Below are 20,638 nucleotides of genomic sequence, written 5' to 3'. Positions count from 1 at the left end.
GTTTATCCAAGTTCACCTTGAGGTTTTTCCATACCTCTTAGGTGTGCTACTGCACAAGAGGAATAAAATATTGACTCTCCTCGTGACTGGTTGCTGGAGTTTCTATTTCTAAAATGGTCAGCATTGAATGATTACAACTTGGTAACTTAAGCACTGGTACTTACTCTTGTCATCTCCCTGGCAAGATGACCAGAGGAAATGAAAAACCTTATTTGTGGTTACCTCTGGTATTTCAATATTAATGTCAAAGCTACCTCTGATGGCTAAACACCAGCAAATAAAGGTCTCCACTGCACAGCACTTGGTGTGTCATAAATTCAAAAAAGATGAAGAAAACTCTTTTCAACTTGAAGGCTTATGCACATTTTTAATGTCCAATTTTCTTCTGAAATAGCATCTTTCAGTAGATAGACATAACTGTTCATGGGTTGTTCTCACAACTACTTTTACTACACTGAGCCAAAGAGCTCAGAAACAGGCTCTAATTAGATTTCTTTCATATTTTTTACCACCTTCCAGAGTTGTTCTCATCTAGTTATCTGTTGCCAAGCATATAATATTTGTTTGACTACCAGTGTTAAAAAAATTGGTGGATATTGTAAGCAAAAATGACAAATTAGTAGGATCCCAGGGAAAGTGTCTGGACAAAATACTTTTAGGAGGAAAATAAATGGAAAAAACTGTAAACCACCTTTCTTCCTTTATTTTAATGGTTGATCCTAAGGAACTAGTAGTTCAATCATGCTACTAACAAAGTAGAAGGGCTGGAAGAGTCTCTCTGAACTGTTGGACTTACCTGTAGCAATTGGCTTCTTGGTCATAGTGGCTTGGCATTGCTTGGCTTGCAGCTTGTGGGAGTCATGTTAAATTCAATGAGAAATGGCTCACAATCACATGGACCACTGCCCAAACAGTAAGGCTGGCTTCCTTCTACCAATCAAATCCTCTTCCTAAAAGTTGCCACCATGACATACATAGACACCAAGGACAATCAACCAGTTTGGCCAGGTCAACTGTTTACTATATATTTAATATTAAGGGGATTTTTGTGACTTCAGGAAATCTGAGTCCAAGAGTTTCAGAGGTCATATTAAAGAGACAGTAATACTAAATGTTTAATCCACAACTGCTAAACAAAAAAATGTACCTTTAATTATGTGATCAAAACTAAGCTAGTACTTTTAACTTTTGCTAAACTGTGCCACAATTGGATATATAACTAGTGTTCAATGTTCAACTTTCATAACCAAACACTCTGGTAATGTCGACAGTAATGTTTAGGCAAAGCCAGACATCTACTTTTCATCAGGTGGTCCATATCTGAAAAACAAACCAGGCTCCCAAACAGAGTATTTAGAGCATCCCAAAGGAGAACTGAGCGCACAGCATTATGAATCATAATCAGACACATCCTTTCAGTCTTTCATTTCTTCCCAAAACTTCACACAGGCCTTTGATATCATCTACCTGAAAGAAAATTAATAAATAATAAAAAAATAATCTGTATGCCCTCTGCCCTCCAATCCAAACCAATATTTGCTCACATTATCTGGCAGAGAGGCCAAATACAGAGAAAATGAATTCCTGGTATCTGATAAATAAGTGGGATTTATTTACACAAATTTGTTTAATTCTGGTCTCCTGCTTGTCTGCTGGTTCATCTGTTCTGTTTCACTCATTTCATGCAGCAGAGGGTTTTTCAATTATAAATCTGGGCAGCACAGTATATTTGAGCATTCTGTCAGCTTGATTTGTTTTTATGCCTGTAATGAATTTTAAACTCCCTCCTCAAAAGTCAGCATGTACAATCTGGAAATAGAATTTCTGGGGTTTTTTTGGTGGAATTACAAATAACCAGATAAATGGGAAAGGACTGAAGATAACTACCAACCCTGCAGGAGTTGGTGATGAATCCCAATAGATTGAGAAGGGTATAAAGCTCCTTATTTTTCTGTTTACATAGGGTCGGTGGTCAACGACACACAATTCTGAGACCCTTGTGATCACAGAGAGTGTTTTACTGTTCAAACTCACTTTATACAGGGGTTTGAAACACCCGGTCTAAGCTGCTGATTGGTCTGACCTTAACACCTCCCAGTTCTCTGACCAGTGAGATGTCTGCAGCTTAGGATGGAACATGATTGGGTGAGGTCCCTGTATCACCCAGGGACTGGTTTATGGAACCGGGCTGGGTTTCTTATTTAGTGCCAAATTAATTGCTCAGCCACAGACCAGCTGTGACTTTTATTTACTCTCTATCCTCCATAGTCTCCTCCTTCTCTTTCTTATTTAATCCATTTTATTTATTAATGAGTCTCTGATCATTGTTTATATGCTATACTGAACACTTAAGAAAAGCTAAGCAACAATTGGCTTAAATAGTTAAAATTTTTGGGCTTGATGATTTCAATTACCAGAAACCAGAAATTACAGTGTTCCTTGTTGGCAGCAAAGAATGCCATGGGAAAGAGCAGGAAAAGGTGTCTACAATTTCAGGCACAGGGTCCTCATGTAGGATAACACTACACCAAGGTGCGATCATCAGGGCTGAGCAGTTTCTCCTGGAGAAGACTGGAAAATTGAGATATTTCCCGTGGTTGCTTCACTTTCCTCAAGATGCAGGATGAATGGAAGGCACATGTTTTCAACATCATGTGTGTGCACACATATATTTTTATAGATAAGACTATTCCCTGCACTTGTAAGGATTACTGGGATTACTCTAGGGAAGAGGGGCTATATATTTTGGAGAAAAGCTGACTCATACGGTACCTTATTGCAATGTACAATGACCTGGAAGAAGGTTGTAGCCCAGTGTGGGTCAGTGTCTTCTCACATATAATGAGCTCAACAGGAAATGGCCACAAGTTTCACAAGGGGAGGTTTAGATTGGGTATTAGGGAAAAAAAAATCTCTTTTGAAAGGATGGTCAAGCACTGGAACAGGCTGCCCAGAGAAGTGGTGTAACCATTGTCCCTTGAAATGTTCAAAAACCTGTGGATGTGATGTTAGGAGACATGGTTTAGTGGTGGGTTTGACAGTGCTGGGTTAATGGTTAAGCTCCATCTTAGAGATCTTTTTCAGCCTTAATTGTCTTGTGACTCTATAATTCTAAGATATTGAGATGTATTTACAATATATGTAGAAAAGTTGTCACAGAACTCATGTTTCATCAAAGATAAATAATTGATAAGCAGCCTCTCAATGATGTTTTTCTTGTCTCTGTAAGAATAAAGTCTGCTCAAACACCAAAATTCTACTGAGGTACTATGGAGCATGTCAGTAATGAGCTTTCTGTGAGTTGAAGGCTAGAGGTATGAAATAGCAGCTCATTTCAGGGCAATCCAAACTATTAAATCTCCCACTGGCAATCTGATGAGTCCTCATGTTCACTGTGCCCCATGAATAAGGATGTGTTTTTCTTGCTAGATCTGTTAAATTTATTGACAACCTTAAGCAGTAGAAAACACACTGCTGTTTTGAAACTCAGGGCATTCCCAGGACAATCATCAGTAAGTGGCCAGCAAACAGAATGGCAGAAGAAGTCTGTAAGAAATCAGAGATCACCAAATGTTCAATACTTAGTGACTGGAAAGTGGATAACTAAGAGCTTTGAGAAATCAGGTAATTAACTCAAAATTCTCTTCTGTCAATAGAATGTACTTGCAATGACAAGTTATTTTGCTACACAATTATGCTGTCATACCTTTTATATTACTCTATCTGGTTTGTGTGGCAAGGTTTTGGTGGCTGGGGAGTTACAGGTGTTGGCTTCTGTGAGAAGCTGTTAGAAGCTTCCCCCATGTGAGACAGAGCAAATAACATCCAGATCCAAAGGTGGACCCACTTCTGGCCAAGACTGAGCCCACAGCAATGATGGCAGCACCTCTGGGATAGCATATTTTAGAAAAAGAAGAAAGGTGGATAAAAAAATGGACAAAAACTGCATCCAAAGAGAGGGATGAAACTGTGTGAGACAAACAGTTCTGCAGACCTGAAGGTCAGTGCAGCAGGGGGAAGAAAATCTCCAGGCACTGGAGATTCCCCTTCAGCCTGTAGTAAAGACCATGTTGAAGCAAGCTGCCCCCTTGCAGCCCATGGAGATCCAGAGTAAAGCAGATATCCACCTGTAACCCCTGAAGGACCCCACTTTGGAGCAGGGGGAACCTGAAGGATGCTCGACCCCGTGGGAAGACTGTGCTGGAGCAGGCTCCTGGCACTCTCCTGGCTCTCTCTTCAATGGAGGGATGTTAAGCAGGTTTGATGGCAGAGCTGTGACCCTGAAGGAGACCCATGCTGGAACCTTTTGTTCCTGAAGTACTGCACCCGACAGAAGTGGTGCTCCATGTTGGAGCAGTTAATGAACTGTAGCCCATGGGAAGAATCTTATGATGGAGAAGTCTGTAGAGAATCGTCTCGTGTGAGAAGGACCTCACACTGGAGCAGGGGAATAATGTGAGAAGTCCCCCCCACTCCCTGACAAGGAAGAACTATCAGAGAAAATGTGTGATGAACTGACCGCAGCCTCCATTGCCCATCCTCCTGCACTGCTGAGGGGGAGGACAGAGGGAAAATTGTAAATGAAGTTGAGCCCAGGAAGAAGGGAGGGGTAGGGGGGAAACTGTTTTCAGTTTTGGTTGGTTTTTTTCTCTGATTCAATTTGCAATACATAAATTTTTCAAGGTCCAGTCTGTTTCACCCATGGCAGTAATTGGTGAGTGATCTCTTGCTGTCCCTATATTGACCACAAACATTTCAGTATATTTTTTCTTCCCTTTCCAGCTGAAGATGGGATATATAGAGCAGCTTTGGTGGGCACCTGGCATTCAGCCAAGGTCAACCCACCTTGCTTGGTCAAAAGTAAATGGGTTATTTCTTCATTGTGACAGGGGTAACTGCAGTGTACTTAAATCTGTGCAGGTATTTGGTGTTTTTCTGCACACATACTAAAATACTAACATCTTTGCAATTCCTTTTTTTCCACATAACATGGAGTTGGAGTTTCTGAATATGCATATGAGTGACTGAAAGCAAATTGTACAGTTCTTTAAGCTCTGAAAGCTTAATTTTATTTTCCCGAGTCAAGCCATTACTTTAGCCTTTATAGGAGTCCTCAATATAGTTCTTATGGTAGCCATACAAAGAGTTTACTGGCTCTCTGATAGAACTAGAATGAATTTTGCTCACATTATTGTCTTCTTTCTTGCCTTTGTCACCAACCCGTCATTATCCTTACTTGTTGCTCCAATTAAAGAAATGGTCACAGGGAAATTATGTGAGAAACTAATGTACTGTGGAATGTTGGAGAAAGTGAAAAGGTAGGATTTTGCCCCTATGATTTCCAGATGCCACGAAGTGCAGGGAGGAACTTGCTCTCTTCTCTTTGGGCATGGCTGGCTGGGACTGGGTTTTGAGGTTCTGGGAAAGACTGCACAGCAGAACGAATTAACAGTCTCTGATGCTCTAGCGTTGATGTCCTAGAGCCAACCCAGAAAAGAAAAAATTGCAGAGACCACCTTGGGTGTGTGCTACTTTTCACAAAAAAAGGAAAGCACCTTTCACAGTCAGAAAATCCCTGTATTGTTAAAAGACCATAGGTAGCTTAATTGATAGCACTAGATGATTAATTTTTTATGTACAGTTACATGACTGGAATCTCACTGCTACTGAATGAGCAAATTCAGGTCAGGAGAGCATGGTCTGAGAGAAGGGCTGTTTCAACAGACCTTTGTTTGCATATTGGACTTGCATTTACCTTGAGAACAGATGAAAGGAGTAAGTTTTAAGCCTGCCAGGGGAAGAAAGCTTGTCAGCAAATGTGCAAATAAATGTGTAGGTGCATCTTGACAGCAAGAGATAAGTGACCTTGTAACTCTTTGATTTTTTGCACTAATAAAAGCCACTTTTCTATAGCCTTCAGAATGGACATACTTATTCTGTGGTATATAATTTTTCCTGCAAAAACATATGTTGCATATGTACGATGCTACTGAATTTTCCTCTGTAAATGTGCTAACATACAGAGGAAAGGCAGAGGGATCATTGGCCCCCAAATGAATTGGCACAACGGAAGCTTGCAAAATAAAATGAAGTGAACACAAAACAATGAGGGGTGTGGTGCTTGGAGGACAAATTAGACACAACTCAGAACCGGAGCAAGTTTTGCAAAACAGCCAAGGAGGCGGTGAGATGAAGAGAAGCAGAAAATTCACTTTATAGTTCAGAGGTCTTCCTCTCCAGTTCTCCAAGGATTTGAACTCCAAGTTGGATCCCAAAATGTTGCTCTCTTTGAGTATTGTACATATGAGAAATTCCCTCATTTTGCCCTTCTGTATATTTCTGTAGCTGCTCAGTTGTACATTTGTGTTTGCTCTAGCTCTATTCACCACATGTGTTAATCTTTTTCTCTGGATAACTTGTGGGAACAGGGGTCAGTGAACCATCTGATAAAACCTGGCATGTAATTTAGGATCAATCCATTTAGCACCTTATTTTACTGAGAAGCTAGCTTTTGAATGAATTTAGGCACCTCTGTGAACTTTGTGTAAATTTCCACCTTATTTATATTTGGAAGTAATAATTGTATTGACATTTTAGTTCTTCTAAAAAATTACAAAATCTTATCTAATTTGGTGAATACAGCTTCTGCTTCATAATTTCATGGCATTATTTTCTTGCAAAACTCTAATGGCATTGCACACTACTATTAAATACACCAACTCATGCTGCTAACATCTTTTTACACAGGTCTGATGTGGAATTTGCTGAGTTTCTTATTAGACTTCTTTCCCCTTTCACTGCTAAGCTGAAGCTTCACTGTGATGTCAGGCTATAGTTCATGACAAAACTCATTTAGTAAATGAATGAGGTTTCTGTAGATGTCTGCACCAGAGCTAACCATGTTCAATGCCTTTAATGGTTGAAAGAGAGAAACAGACATTTGAAGGCCATGAGTCATGAGTTCCTAAACCACTGAGTTGACTGGAGCCATAGAGACCCTTTTATTGCTCGTGACCTTGAAAAGATCCTAGCTCAGCTGCAGACATCCACATTATCAATATCTATGGGTAACTGAATAATCCCACAGCTGCCCTTCAGCAGCCACACTGTCGCCTGTAGAAATGACTTCACAATATTTCCTAATTTTCCCAAATTATTAAATTAAGACATGTTTTGTAGGGTCAAATCAAAGTTGACTTCACATTCTTTTTTGTGACTTGGATACTTTTATTGCCTGCTGTGTCGGTTTGTTTTGTTGTTAAAGAGTTCCTAAAAGTATAAAACTGATGGTACTTGCACAGCTGAAATGTCTTAAGTGAACATAGTCAAGAAGATAGATGCTTTGGACTTAAAAGGAGAGTATGGATTTGTTTTTCTTATCTCTATTACAGAAAATGCTATGAGTGGATTTTCCAGAATGGTGCTATAAAAACAAAAGTTGATTGATTAATCCAAAACCTATAGCTAGGCAATGTTTTCCAGGGATACTTACAGGAAATGTACAATGGTCTATGAGGAGAAGTTACTTACTATGTGCACACCGATGGGCAAATTTACAGTGATCTGATACCTTTGGCTATGGCAGTGACAGATGTAACAAAATTACCATTTTTACACTCACTCCTTCCTGTCATTCTGAATCAGAAGATGAGGATATCAGGACTGCAAACTTAGTGATATTTCCTAATTGCACCTTTCAACTGTTTAAGCATATAGGAAACGTGACTCTGTAGATATAAAAATACGTGGAGAGTTTGACTTCAGATTGTAGCAAGTTCACTAAAACTAGCTCTGGTTAAATGAGAGCTAGTGTAAGGTGCACTATTCACCTTACACTGCGTGTAAGGTGCACTTTTCACCTTACACTGCAAGACCAGTAATGACAGAAAGGGTGATTTTGCCAAAGCTTAATGCAAGGTTCTCCTTTGCTTTCAGAGGTCTTTGAACCAGGCCATACCTGCTTCTAAAACCACTGTGTGTAAGAAAACAAGAGAAGAGTGTTAATGGGTTTGAATTATATGCTTAAGAGGCAGGTTAGACATGAAATGCTAACCAAACAAGAAACTTCAGGGAATTTACCTGAAGAAAAAAAAATAAATAAAGTTGAAACAAAAACGTCCCTCCCTAAATTGTTCCTTTCCTGGTGTGGTTGAGATAATTGGGTTGTTGTTCCTCCATCAGCATTTACTCCTCTTCCACCAATCTAGTTACTTCAGTTGGCAGATTTAGAGGTATTCAACATGCTTCTCATGAACCATTTTTACTACAACATTTTTTGTAATCAGAGGTAAACTGTTGGCTATTTCCCTGACTCATAGTTACTTGCTTCTAATGCAAAAGTGTGTCCCTTTTGACCTTGCTGAGGTACCAAAGAGGACAACTCCTGGCTCACTGACTTCACCCTCCCACTATCAAAAGCATAACCTGTTTCTGATGTTTTTCAGAAATAAATTGAACTTGATTTAATTTTACCCAATGATGACACTACAGCTTTGGAACCTCACCCTTCTAAATCATCGTTTTTAATTACCAGTTTAAATTTATTAATGATCAATTTATACTGAGATATATTTTGTGTCAGTTAGGCAGCCCCTTTTCCTTCCTAACATAAACATAGTTTTGATTTATTTAAAAGCTATACCACCAGTTTAGTTACATGAATTCAAACTTATGTGTATACTGTAATGAACATAATTATTCTAAATGTTTGTAGCGCACACAGGTATAATCATTGGCATTTCCAGTGAACAGTGAAATAAAAATATTTTTAGTCAGATCCCATGTGCTTACCCTAGAAGAAAAAGATATATCTATTAAATTGAAACTCAAGGAGAAAGAAATTAACACATGAACCCATTTATTCTTCAGTGTACTTTTCTCCACAGGAAAACTCCTTCTCAGATTTATTGATATGGGTGAATAAAGGTTTAAGAACAAACATTTGCTTCTGTTATGACATTATTTCATGGTTAGATAACAACATAATGGACATTGAGAAAACAGCAGCATATACAGATATCTAAAAAATGTAATAAATGTGCCCCTATAACAAAAATACATAATACAGTTCTCTTCCCCATCTTCATAAAATTACTGTTTTCTTATTTGTGCCTTCTTTTTTCTTGGTAGCACAGAAGATGTATGGATGTCAAATGCACATATCAGGATTATCTTAATTTCCTTTTTTGTGATAAAATATGATAACTTTAAATTGAATTTTGTCATAATGAGGAATAAGAAATCACTGATCCTTGTTGCTGGTATTACTGTGTCTGTAACTCTTTGAATTGCTGTCTGTTCCTGAGGCAAAATGTCCTAATCTGATTATTTAAAATTACATCATTGATTAGGTGTGAACAAATAGACTCATGAAATGGAAGGATGTACAGCACATCATGATTAGACTTTCAGATGCTCCTGGCAACATGCAGGTTTAAAACCTCTTACATCTAACACCCCGCCCACTGCCCCCCTTTGGAGATATAGTGTAGTTCTGCTGGAGTCCAGCTTAGGATGTTCTTAGCAAAGGGAACTTAAGCTATTTTTATAAAAAGAAAATCCATGACAACAAAGCACAAAACATGACTTTAAAATATCTACTGAGAATCTGGTTTTGATAACAACAAGGGTAACATTTAGGTGAGACTTATTCTGAAAATGCTGCTCAACCCTTTAATCAGGATTACTTCACTTTCGACTCCTCTCCTATGCCTGTATTTCATTTGATGCATCTTTAATCTCTGGATTTAGCTAGAAACATTTAGTTGTTTTATGTACAGCATTTAGAAATTTTGTGGAATAATAACAAGAAAAACAAGGATGAATCTTTCTGATAACAGGACATTAGACTTCCCTTTTCCTTGTGTCTATAGGTCTGAAGACAAAGAACGCTTCAAAAATCTTTAAACACAACCTTTTGAATAAAGGGCAATGTTTCATATTAATAATAAAGTAACAAATATTCAAATCCTGTTGTTATCTGCTTTAAATCCTAAGATATAAAGAGTATGCACTGGGACTTTGAGAAGACAATGCTACTTCACAATCCTTGTACATTTGTATTTCTTGTGCATTTTGTTAGACTACTTGACTTATGGGTGCTGGTAGGTATAGAGGTGAAGAACACAGAAGCAGATGCAGAGGGAAAAACTGGCTTTGTCATTCACCAGTTTAGGAAGTCAGAGGACATTGGGAAGACCACCCCTAAAAGATACACATCACTTTGAGCTAGTCAAGTTTTTCCTTCTACAAAAAATGAAAAAGGAAATGGAATTTATCCATCTTACGTATCTAGAGTTATGGAAGATGGAGCCAAACCTTAGTTTTTAACCCAAAAAAGAAAAAAAAGTCTGCAAAGGAAAGGTTCTTAACACAAGATCTGACATCTTAATATTTGATGACCAAACTTTGAAATTATAAGTAAATAGACACATGTATATTTTTTCTAGTTACGTATTGTTTACAGACTGTCTTGAAAGAACTCTCAATTTAAATTGGCTAGTGAATGATCCTACATCAGGAGTTAATTTTTATAAGAAGTAAACGTAAGAGCAGAAAAATTGAACTTAGCCAGGTCATGCATGCTATTGTTATGCAAGGTAAAACCTAGAACTTTCAAGGTTAATTACTACAATTTGAAAAAAGACAGTATAAGTAAAATTCAGATATTGTTATTTCTATGTAATTAAGTTGTAATTCCAGCATAATTGCACAGCGGTCTTGCTTTGCAGTAGGTCGCTAGACTGTATTTGCACAGTTACTTATGAATGAGTTAATGACACAAATGTTGACGCCATATTAATTTTTTTTTCTTACAAAATTCCTTCAAATTATCAAATGGGGAGTGTATATTTTTTCAATTTTATTCATTGGAGAATGTTTAATAACATTTGCATGTCATACGTATTCAACCTGCAAAGCTTGTAGGAGTTAAACACAAATCTTAGAAGGTTTTACATTATACATTATGTATTATGTCTCATAACACAGAGCTCATAAAAAATACATATCACTTGGGCTGATAAAGCTGTAAGCAAAAGAGGGAAGACTGAAACCTTCAGGCAAAAATTTTCTAATGAAATGTAATAAATACACAATAGGAATAATGCTCAAGTAATTCTAGAGAAGTAGTGGAAGTGACAGAGTCATCCTGTCTCATGTGACCTCCTGTTACCCAGTTACAGGGACTGATGGACAGCTGCATCAGGAGGGGAAAGCATCTTGTACTACAGAGGAAACAAACCCTTCTAAGCAATTTTTCTTGATAGACATAGTAGTTGTCACACAGAGAAGGGAAAAGAGAAAGGAAAAAAGAACTCTTTAGAGCATGCTGTCTCTTAAGCAAATAACAAAACCTACAAGGTGGCTTTAGAAGCTTGGTAAAATGTTGGAAGAGAAGTTTTATTGTAAGTTCATGTTTTATTCATGCAACTGCAACTAGTTGTTCATTCAATTTTTCGGTCTCAATTTTTTTTTTTTTTCCTTGGGAGCAGTAAAGCTTGTTCTGATCACAGTAAGGAAGATTTTCCCATGGCTGTGGCAGGTCTGAAAATGGTAATCCTTCCAAAATAGCTGACAAAGCAATTCAAAGCAGGGTGATCAGAAGGTACTGATGTTGTGCCTCTACCTTAGTGCACAGGATGTTTAGAGAAATTGTAACACAGACCTCTGAGGGCATGTGCTGGTTAGCCCCAGAGGTCTCTGCTATGTGTCAGTGCAGCAGTCAGCAAGTGTGAACCCCAGACCATGAACATCCATAGCTGAACATGTCCAGCACCAGCCTCAGGTAGAGGCCAGCTAGCATGAAATAGCCCTCTGCACTGCCAACAAAACTAGTCAGCCTCCAGCACCCAAACTGCACCCTGAGAATCATTCTTTGCTGTGCTCACTTCCCAGTACTGCCTAGAAGTCGCTTGACAGAAAGTGATTTGGCCAGGTTGTACAAATTCTTCCCTGGCAAGTATCGCTATTGTATACATTATATAGAGAATATATATATCAATATGATATATTTACACATTTTGGAAAATAAAGAAAAGGTGTGTGATGTATAATCTTAGTTAATTGTAATTAACAAAACAATTTTTTAACACTTCCTTTAACAAAAACTGAAGAAGTCAAAGTTAATGGAAAACTGTTCAAGCAGGCATTTGTATAGGAAATTCACAAATCAAATAATATAGTAAAAAATCCTGAAAACTATTTTTTCTAGATGAATAAAAACTCCTATGGAGTTAAGCACAATCTTACTCAAATGGATTATGTCATCTGTGTAAATAATTTATAATGGTTATTTAATAGAAGCTCAGGTTTGCAAATATTGAGATTTTTGTTTGAGAACTAAGTACCTCTCCAGCAGCAATGAGCATCCAGTGTGGGCCAATGTACAGCACATCAGCAATGAATACACAGTAAAACAACTCATAATGCAGTTTGAGCCAGAAGTTTTGGCAAAGTAATGACATAATGAGGTTTTAACAGAAATACTCCAACAAAATGCAAAACAAAGAAATAGACTGAGGGAGAAAGCTCACTGGAGATTCCCATGCATTTTTAATTATTGCAGCCAGGGTTTACAGCTAAAATTTTCATAGGAATAAAGTTAAAAACCAGCACTATTTTAAATGTTTAAGCCCACTATCAAGATGAGCTTTTGCTTTTAGGTGTCTTGAAGATCTCTTTGGCATATCTGCCTTTCGAGTAAGCAAGCCCCCTGAAATACTTTGTCTGTCAGAGTGATGATATAGGCCCCCTTTGTCATCATGTAATTTTTTTCTTAAACTTTAAAGAATAAAGAAATTTGAAATAAGAAAATCCTGAAGAAGAAAAGAAAAACCAGAGAAAAAAGACATTATTACTGAACAAACTACATTTATGAACAGCACTGTAACTGATGTCTCCCTTTAACAGCAGTCATTACCTTCTCCTGTCACATCCCACAGACACAAGAAAATAAAGAGTTTAGAAACCAGATTTTCTATAAAGTGGTAATACCATTATCTGACTTTAAACACTTCTGCTTTCATATCAGAAGATCCATTATTATTTAGAACTTTTTTACCAAAATTGAAATTCTATCAAACAGGGCTTCATTTGCCAGGCAGAAGTTACAGTATCCATTAAATATCTGTTTGACTAGTATGCTGCTGGAATGCAGGCACAAGAATTATTTGCCCAACAACCCCATAACGAAACCTCATCACAAAAATACCCAATTTTTGTCAGGAAAATAGGGTATATAAGCACAAGAAATAGCTGATTTTACATGCAGACCTCAGGATCTGTCTCAAAATACATGAATTTTATAGACTTGAAAAAGTAGAAATGTGGCAAAAGACCTGTTTTCTTCAGATCTTTCTCTATTCTAAATTTATTTTTGGGGGGGAGCATACAAATAATGAATTTGCATAATAGTTCCAGATATTGATCTGATACTGTAATTCTCCATGTCTACTTAAGTGTAGAAAATTATGTCTAAAGCTGTCATTAGAAATAAACAGGGTATGAACAAAAACTATTAATAGTAAGCACAGGAAAAGGTCCCTTGGGAAGTATATTAAGAAGCCTTTTGAATTGCATATGCAACAGTGGAAGAAATGAGAATAGAGTACATCATGGTATCATAAAATCATGTGTCTCATCTCTACAAAATTTCATATAAAACCCAAGGGAGACAATGACATTGTACATATGCTGTGGTGTGATATATTAGCAGAGATGTATCTACTACAAAATATCAATTATCATAACTCAGTAGGTTTTCATATGTGTATATATGTATATATATATATATATATATATATATATATATATATATATATACACACATACATATCGCTTTTTGTGCTACTGATGTATATTGAATGTAGAAAGCTAGGAGTTAATAACTGGGTCACAAAGTCCAGTTCTAGATACTATCAGAAAATGATAATGAAGAGGTTTAGTAGTGAAAGAAACAATGATAGATCTATTATGGTGAGGCTGATAAACAAACCAGTCAGCCCTAACTGCTGTGATGTGTTAGTTGCTATGACATGATCTCTGGTTTATCACACCACTCATAATCAACACTGTTCTTCCAGGACAATGTCTTGATTTAGTTTTGTTTTAAAAGTACTGTAGCTAACTCATTATCTTGTGATAGCTGAACTAATCGTTTCTGATAACAACCAACAAAATTAGAATTTATAAAAGGACAAAAATGCACAACTGCCCCCCACCCCAAAAAATCCCCCCCCCCCAAAAAAAAAAAACGAAAAACCCCACCCTCTGTCATAAAGCTTTGGCTTTATCACCGTTTTTATCACCTTTGCTTATCCTATTTGGAAGCTGGCTGCTATCTCCCCCACTGCATCTCACCAGTCCCTCCTTATTCACAGGAAACAGAGATAACTTAGACTCCCTCATAATGTTCTGCTTGAAGGATTGTTGAACAAGGCATTGGCTAGATTGTCTGCCTCAATGTTTTTCTGACACGATTGTCTGGCATAGAGTCAGATATCTTAGCACTCTGAAGGCCTGAAGTCTCAGTCTGGTCACATTAGAAAGAGTGAGGAAGCCAAGTTTCTTCTTATGCAATACCATAAAACGGTTGAGCTGAAAGGCACCTTCTAGCTGCAAACCCCGTGCCATGGACAGGGATACTTTCTACTAGACCAGGCTGCTCCATGCTCAAAATGATTGGGTGAGGTCTGGCTTCCAGTTATGCAAAAAACAGTTCTCCAACACTGGTCAGCTTTTAGGGTGCCCTGACACCTCTTTAACTGGCAAGAGACACACTTGTGATCAAGACAGGAAAAGAAAATCTGAACTTTCAGATCTATTGTGGAAAAGAGTTGATTACAGAACAAATTCTGCTCAAAGTGATTTGTTATAACTTTTCTTAATTCTGACCAGAAACAAATTGTTACAGAAAGAATGTTGAGAGTCATAAACTTCAATGTCTGCTTTTGCCAAAACAACTTATTTTATTTATGTTTTGCTCATTACTCTATAAATTTTAGTTCCAAGAAAATAATGATGTTCCCTCTTTTAATATCCACATTAATTGGAAGCTAAAATAATTTTTTTTTCTAAGCTTCTGGGTTTCAGATAAAATGTACTTTCTCACAGAAAACAGTTCCATCAACAGTAAGTTATCACAAAGTTATCAGTATCCATAGTCAGCACTTGTAGCCCAGTGCTAGAAGGACCCTGATGCCATACCCTGCCCATTTCCCTTTGGAAAAACATTGAAAAAGCAGTGGCTTAATTTCACAGGGTACAAGGACCACAAATGTTGCTGGCTCTACCATGGGGAGTGCATTCAGGGGAGGCTCCCAGCATCATCTAGCAAGTTCTTGTCTTGTTTTATAACTGAAATTAAACTTCGCCTAAGTCAGAAGACACTGTGAAGACATGGCTTTTGTTGTCACTGGACTCCAGTTATCAAACAGGCTGTATTTCAGGGTGGTGTAACCCAGGGAACTTCAGGACATTACCTTTGAAGAAAGGTACCTTGCAATAATCTGTGCTTTCCATACATTGCTTCCCTCCTGCATATTGTCCCATTCTGTCAGTAGCTATGTTCTTAGGAAGAACTATGAATAGATACCTCTGAAATACAACATGGTCTGTTTTGTGATGGACCAGATGGCATCCAGTGACAAATATATTTCAACAATATATTCCCAGAAGAGGACACTTCTGTTCCTCTGACAGTACCTGAATGATGCAGACCATCTATATCTTCAGTAAAATATTCGGAGATTCTCCAACAGTTATATGTAAAATTATTTGCTTCTGTTCAATAAGAAAGCACATTTTTGGTGCTGTTATTTTTCTTTTCCTTATTTTTTGGTTTTTTTATCTCAAGAAGGAAGATAATAGAGAGATCCATGTTCCTTTCACAGACAGCAGTTTATGACTTTATTTTCACCACTAAAGTTATGCATATTTTCCATCAAACAATCTCAAACAGATTAGACATTTAATGCTACAACTAGGCTTCATTTGATAATTCAACTTTAAAAAAAATCAGGTTATAAATCTGCATGTATATTATATTCACTGACATCTGAGTGAGATCCATGTGACAAAGGCTGTGGTGTTCTGCCTTGCCTCTCTCTCTAACAAAATACAGAGAGTGCTGTCATTCACCATTATGGTTGGGATTCAGGGTCTTTAGAAGCCTGGCAATAAAACATATTGAGGCTTGAATACATTCCTTCCATTCTTGGATGAATGCCTTTTAATCACCAGAAATTCTCTGAATAGCCTCTACCAGAATAAAATAACATTTCATTTAAAGTCTGAAATTGCTTTTATTTTAGGAATCATGTCTTATTTCAGTTCCATAGTTCTGATTCTGCTCTATATTCAACAGCTATTTATTCTTAAGGAAGGTCTAACTTAAATTCTGGGTTTAGGAAAATAATAATCTGAAGTTTGCATGATTCTGCTGCATGCTATTTCAGGTGGGCACACAGGGACTGTGCTCAAACTCTGGAGGTTATATGCATTTTACAAGAGATTGCTTTCAAACCGCTCTTTGAAAGCAGCATCTTAAAAATCTCTGATGTTTCACTAGCTCACACAGCTAAAAACAAGGTGATTGTTTTTGCAAAAATGTAATTGTTCCAATTTTTATCCTACAATTAAAATCACATGTTGTTCTATCCTTGTGCTTTTCAGAATTTTTCACTGTAGGACCTGCTAAATGTGAGTTTGCAAACTCTATGGGCCTTCTTTTCTTAATAGCAATTTGCCACTCAAACTTCTGCCATCTGAAACAGTCAGAAGTTACTTTTATGCTACTGAAAAGAAATAAAGTGATTTTAGAAGCAGCGGATATAAATTTATGTTTACTTTAAGTAATAGAAGTCCTATAAGCTGATAGGCATAAATTGGAGTCAAGGTTATATAAAGAACTTAAAATTCAGTCAAAATGATGCTTTGATATATTTACACTCAAACTCACATTTCCAGTTTCACACATTACATATAAATTACCAGATATCATAAGGCTGGTAAGAACTGATAATTCAGAGCTGTGGATATAGTTCAGCAAGAAATGATAGGTTTTATTTCTTACACAGGACTATAGAAACATCATCTGAAATGCAGACCTATGCTTTGAAGTAGAGTAGGGCAAAAAATTCTCAGCATCTGCTAACAACTGTTGCAAGGCTTGGGTTAGAACTTGGATATAATCAGTCAATTTTCATCAATCAAGTTTACTTACACTTCAAGACATAATGAAATATGACCAAGAAAATTGAATACATGAGCATAATATTTCAGCAAAATGCATTCTTGATGACAGTGGGTAAAGAAACTGCAGAACTCAGAAAATACTTCTGATTTTTTGAGTATTTTTAGGAAAAAATGCTGAATGGTTTTGGCTGTTCTCACAGAAATTTCAAAGGGCATGACTAGGGCATTTCTAGGTGCTACACCACTGAGGATTTAATTTGCAACTAAATAAAAAACAAACTGATCATCTGCAATTTTCTGTAAAGAATGGGTTCAACCATCATTTTAATATCAATTGCAACCTATAGACTGCATAGAGGGTGTGTAGTGTTGTCGCAGACATCTTTCATGAAAAATCCTTTCTTAGGATTTTTCCTTGTGAGAAGCTGCAGTTTCAGCAACCAAAAGTTAACAATGGTTATCTGCTGCTGTAGAATGCAACAGGTAGACCCATGGTTGGTCTCCTGTGGGTGTTTGGATTTACTGACCACTCATGGCAGAGCTGGCTCTTGCTCTGTCTGAGACACAGATCTTTGTTATTCATTCTTTTCTATTCTTAGCTTAGCTAGCTGCTGAAGAAACCTTTTCCTTTCTATTGCTTTTTAGTATAGTCTTAATGTAACATATATCATAAAATAATAAATCAAGCCTTCTGATCATGGAGTCAACATTCTCGTCTCTTCTTCATCCTGAAAACCCTTGTGACCACGGTCACATAGTGTTGCCCATATATAAACATATTTACGCAGTTATAACCTTAGGTATTTTCTTTATAGATTATAATTGAACAATGATGACAGACTTCTTAACCAAACTATCACTAAAGCATCACGGCTTTATCTGGCAGCCAAACTATTACTGAAGTTGTGACTGGACATTACTATAACAATGTTAACCATGCCAATGCCATGCAGAAAAAGTGATCCCAGACAACAGCAGCCAGCAAAACTCACCTCTCATCAATTCAACTGTAAAAAGATTAAGTCTATAAGATTTTCTTGAAAGCATCTAGACAAGTCTATTATGTGACAGAAATAATCTGTGAAGAATTAGTCACATTTTACATACCTCCATATCTGTATTTAGTTCAGTAAATATCACTGTTTTTTATTATTTTATGTATGTGCAATCATTAAAAATTTTCTTTAGGACACCTGAACAGCATTTAGGTGTCCTAAAGAAATTATATAATTGCTTAAAACACACTGTTTTTCTAATTAGTAAATAAGTGAGGGATCTAAAGAGAACAACATTCCTACATCCCTTTTCTCCAAGCAGCGCACTGCAAATTATAGAAGTGATGAGCCATACAGAAAACTGAGCAGGCTGCCAGACAAACTCCATGCTGAACCTGCTGGTGGTAATCCCACCACATAGAGCATAAGAGGCTGTAAATCCATCTGTTTCTGAGAACTGGCCTCCCATCATTCCTACATTTATCTTTGATTTAAGCATTTGATTTGATTCACAATGCTGCTTAGAGCAGGGATTTGAAAAAGCCCTTACAAGAGATAGCCAGATCTGCTCCCACTGGCTTGTGTTGGTGTTTGTGTATTCCACTCCTTTAAAATGCTACAACTTTATGTTTGTTAATCCATGCCTCTAGAAGGAAGTGTGTAATTTAGTCCCAATACATCAACACTGCCTATTCAAATCCAGGCTATATTAGAAAATGAACCTCAGTGGAAAATGATGTGACCTAGAGATCAATTCTTAAATTAGTTCTTTAGGGGTGGAGGGATCAAAACTTGCAAATCCTGTAAGTCTTATTTTCTTTGAGTGGGAGTGAAGGGTCCTAGTTTATAAAGCTGTTTTTCAAATTTTATGCTAACTATAAAGTGTTCCAAAACCAGATTTAGATCCTCAGGCCTTAAAATTCCTGCAGGGTGAATTACATTACAAAAAGAATTGTTTTCTTTAGAAAGGCAATCTATTCCCGCAGGCTGGTAAAATTTAAATCTGTGATGGCATCTCTAACAACAAACTCAAAAAGCCCACAGGTGCTGGTTAAGCTAAATAAGCTCCTGTAACAATTTAGTCTTTATGTCATTAAAAATGCAACAAAGTAACTTTAGTTTCTAAAAGAAGTATGAGGAAAGGAGAAGTACAGAAAGATAATTACAGGCAGGACTTCTGAAGCCATGAGTAATTGCATGACTGTAAAATTGTAGCAAATCTGAAGATATTTCTCTTACCTTAATTACAGATTTTCACCATGATGTCCCAGAAGCAGAGAACATCTTAATTTCCAAACAAAGAAATATGTCCATCCTACCGAAAAAATAAAGAGGAAGAAAAACTGAAATTGGAAAAAAGACTTTCAATTTCAGAAAGTTTGCTTCTCTCATACAGTTATGGAATTAGAAAGTAATAATGAAGTTCTGTTTAGTGCCAGAGGAAAGGAAGTTTAATTATATTTGCTGTGAGGAGATCATAGTACTGTGAAACATTTAATGAGTGTTAAACCAAGACAACACAACAAAACTGAAGGCTCTTCTTGTGTGGCTGATTCAAAGAGCTTTTAGAAAGTCACCATTTTTTAATATCATATTTCATATCATATACTTATACAGGAGATTTTCTGAGTTGTTGTTGACAGGATGCAGATTTTTATTTCAATTAAAGCATATTAAACCATAAAGCAAATTTTATATTTGTCTGCAGCAAGGTCAGTGAGCCTCCATTCCTGGACCTAAACCTAGAATTACTGATATATACACTCAATGGGAAAAAACTGGTCCAGGTATACCTAATAGTATCAAAATATCTATCTTATATACAACTTCACATCTTTGTTATCCATCCTGTTTCCCACTAGGCCAGCAAAGATACTCCATCCACTTAAGGCTGTAATACTTAGCATTCAAGACACGCACACATTTACATGTGTACATACGTTACAAATATACTTATACATATATACTTTTAAGGTAATACACAATGTAATATAAAACCAAAACAATTAAGTCAGGACCCTTCTGATATCATTTCATCTTCCCAAACTGTTAAAACACCATAGGAGATAGTTTTGGTACAAAAGCAGAACAGATTCATAGAATCATAGAAACAAAACCTTTTAGGGTGCAAAAGATATTTAAGATTATCAAGTCCAACTGGTAACCCAGTACTGCCAAGCCTCCCAATAACTCATGTCCCCAAGTGCTATATCAACACATCTTTTAAACATCTTCAAGGAGGGAGACTCCTTTGCTTCCCTGGACAGCCTGTTCCAATGCCTGACAACCTCTTCCAAAGGGAATATTTAAATAATCTAATCTAAACCTTCCCTTACACAACTTGAGGCCATTTGGTCTCCTCTTCTTCCCAAATTCTGGCTAGCTGCATTGAACATGCTGATCAATTTTTCTTTTGTTGAGTGGAAGAGTATTTCCTGTTTTCCCTGAAA

The 20,638-nt window shown here is 37.0% G+C and overlaps 1 protein-coding gene across 2 annotated transcripts in view; it reads right to left on the bottom strand.

Moving 5' to 3' along the window:
* Positions 1–19,478, bottom strand: part of TENM4 (teneurin transmembrane protein 4) — a 927,633-nt gene extending 908,155 nt beyond the window's left edge. The window contains exon 1 of one of the 2 annotated variants that reach the window (XM_071432902.1): positions 19,428–19,478. The gene's annotated coding sequence lies outside the window, so the exon portion shown is untranslated. The remainder of the gene's footprint in view (positions 1–19,427) is intronic. The other variant, XM_071432903.1, reaches the window with a different exon arrangement.
* Positions 19,479–20,638: the final 1,160 nt, after the last annotated feature.

This window comes from Agelaius tricolor, unplaced genomic scaffold, assembly GCF_023055355.1.
Source record: "Agelaius tricolor isolate 1412-34295 unplaced genomic scaffold, bAgeTri1.0.p SCAF_9, whole genome shotgun sequence".
Taxonomy (NCBI): domain Eukaryota; kingdom Metazoa; phylum Chordata; class Aves; order Passeriformes; family Icteridae; genus Agelaius; species Agelaius tricolor.
Note: the sequence above shows the minus strand (reverse complement) of the source record. Positions and strands in the feature narration are given on the sequence as shown.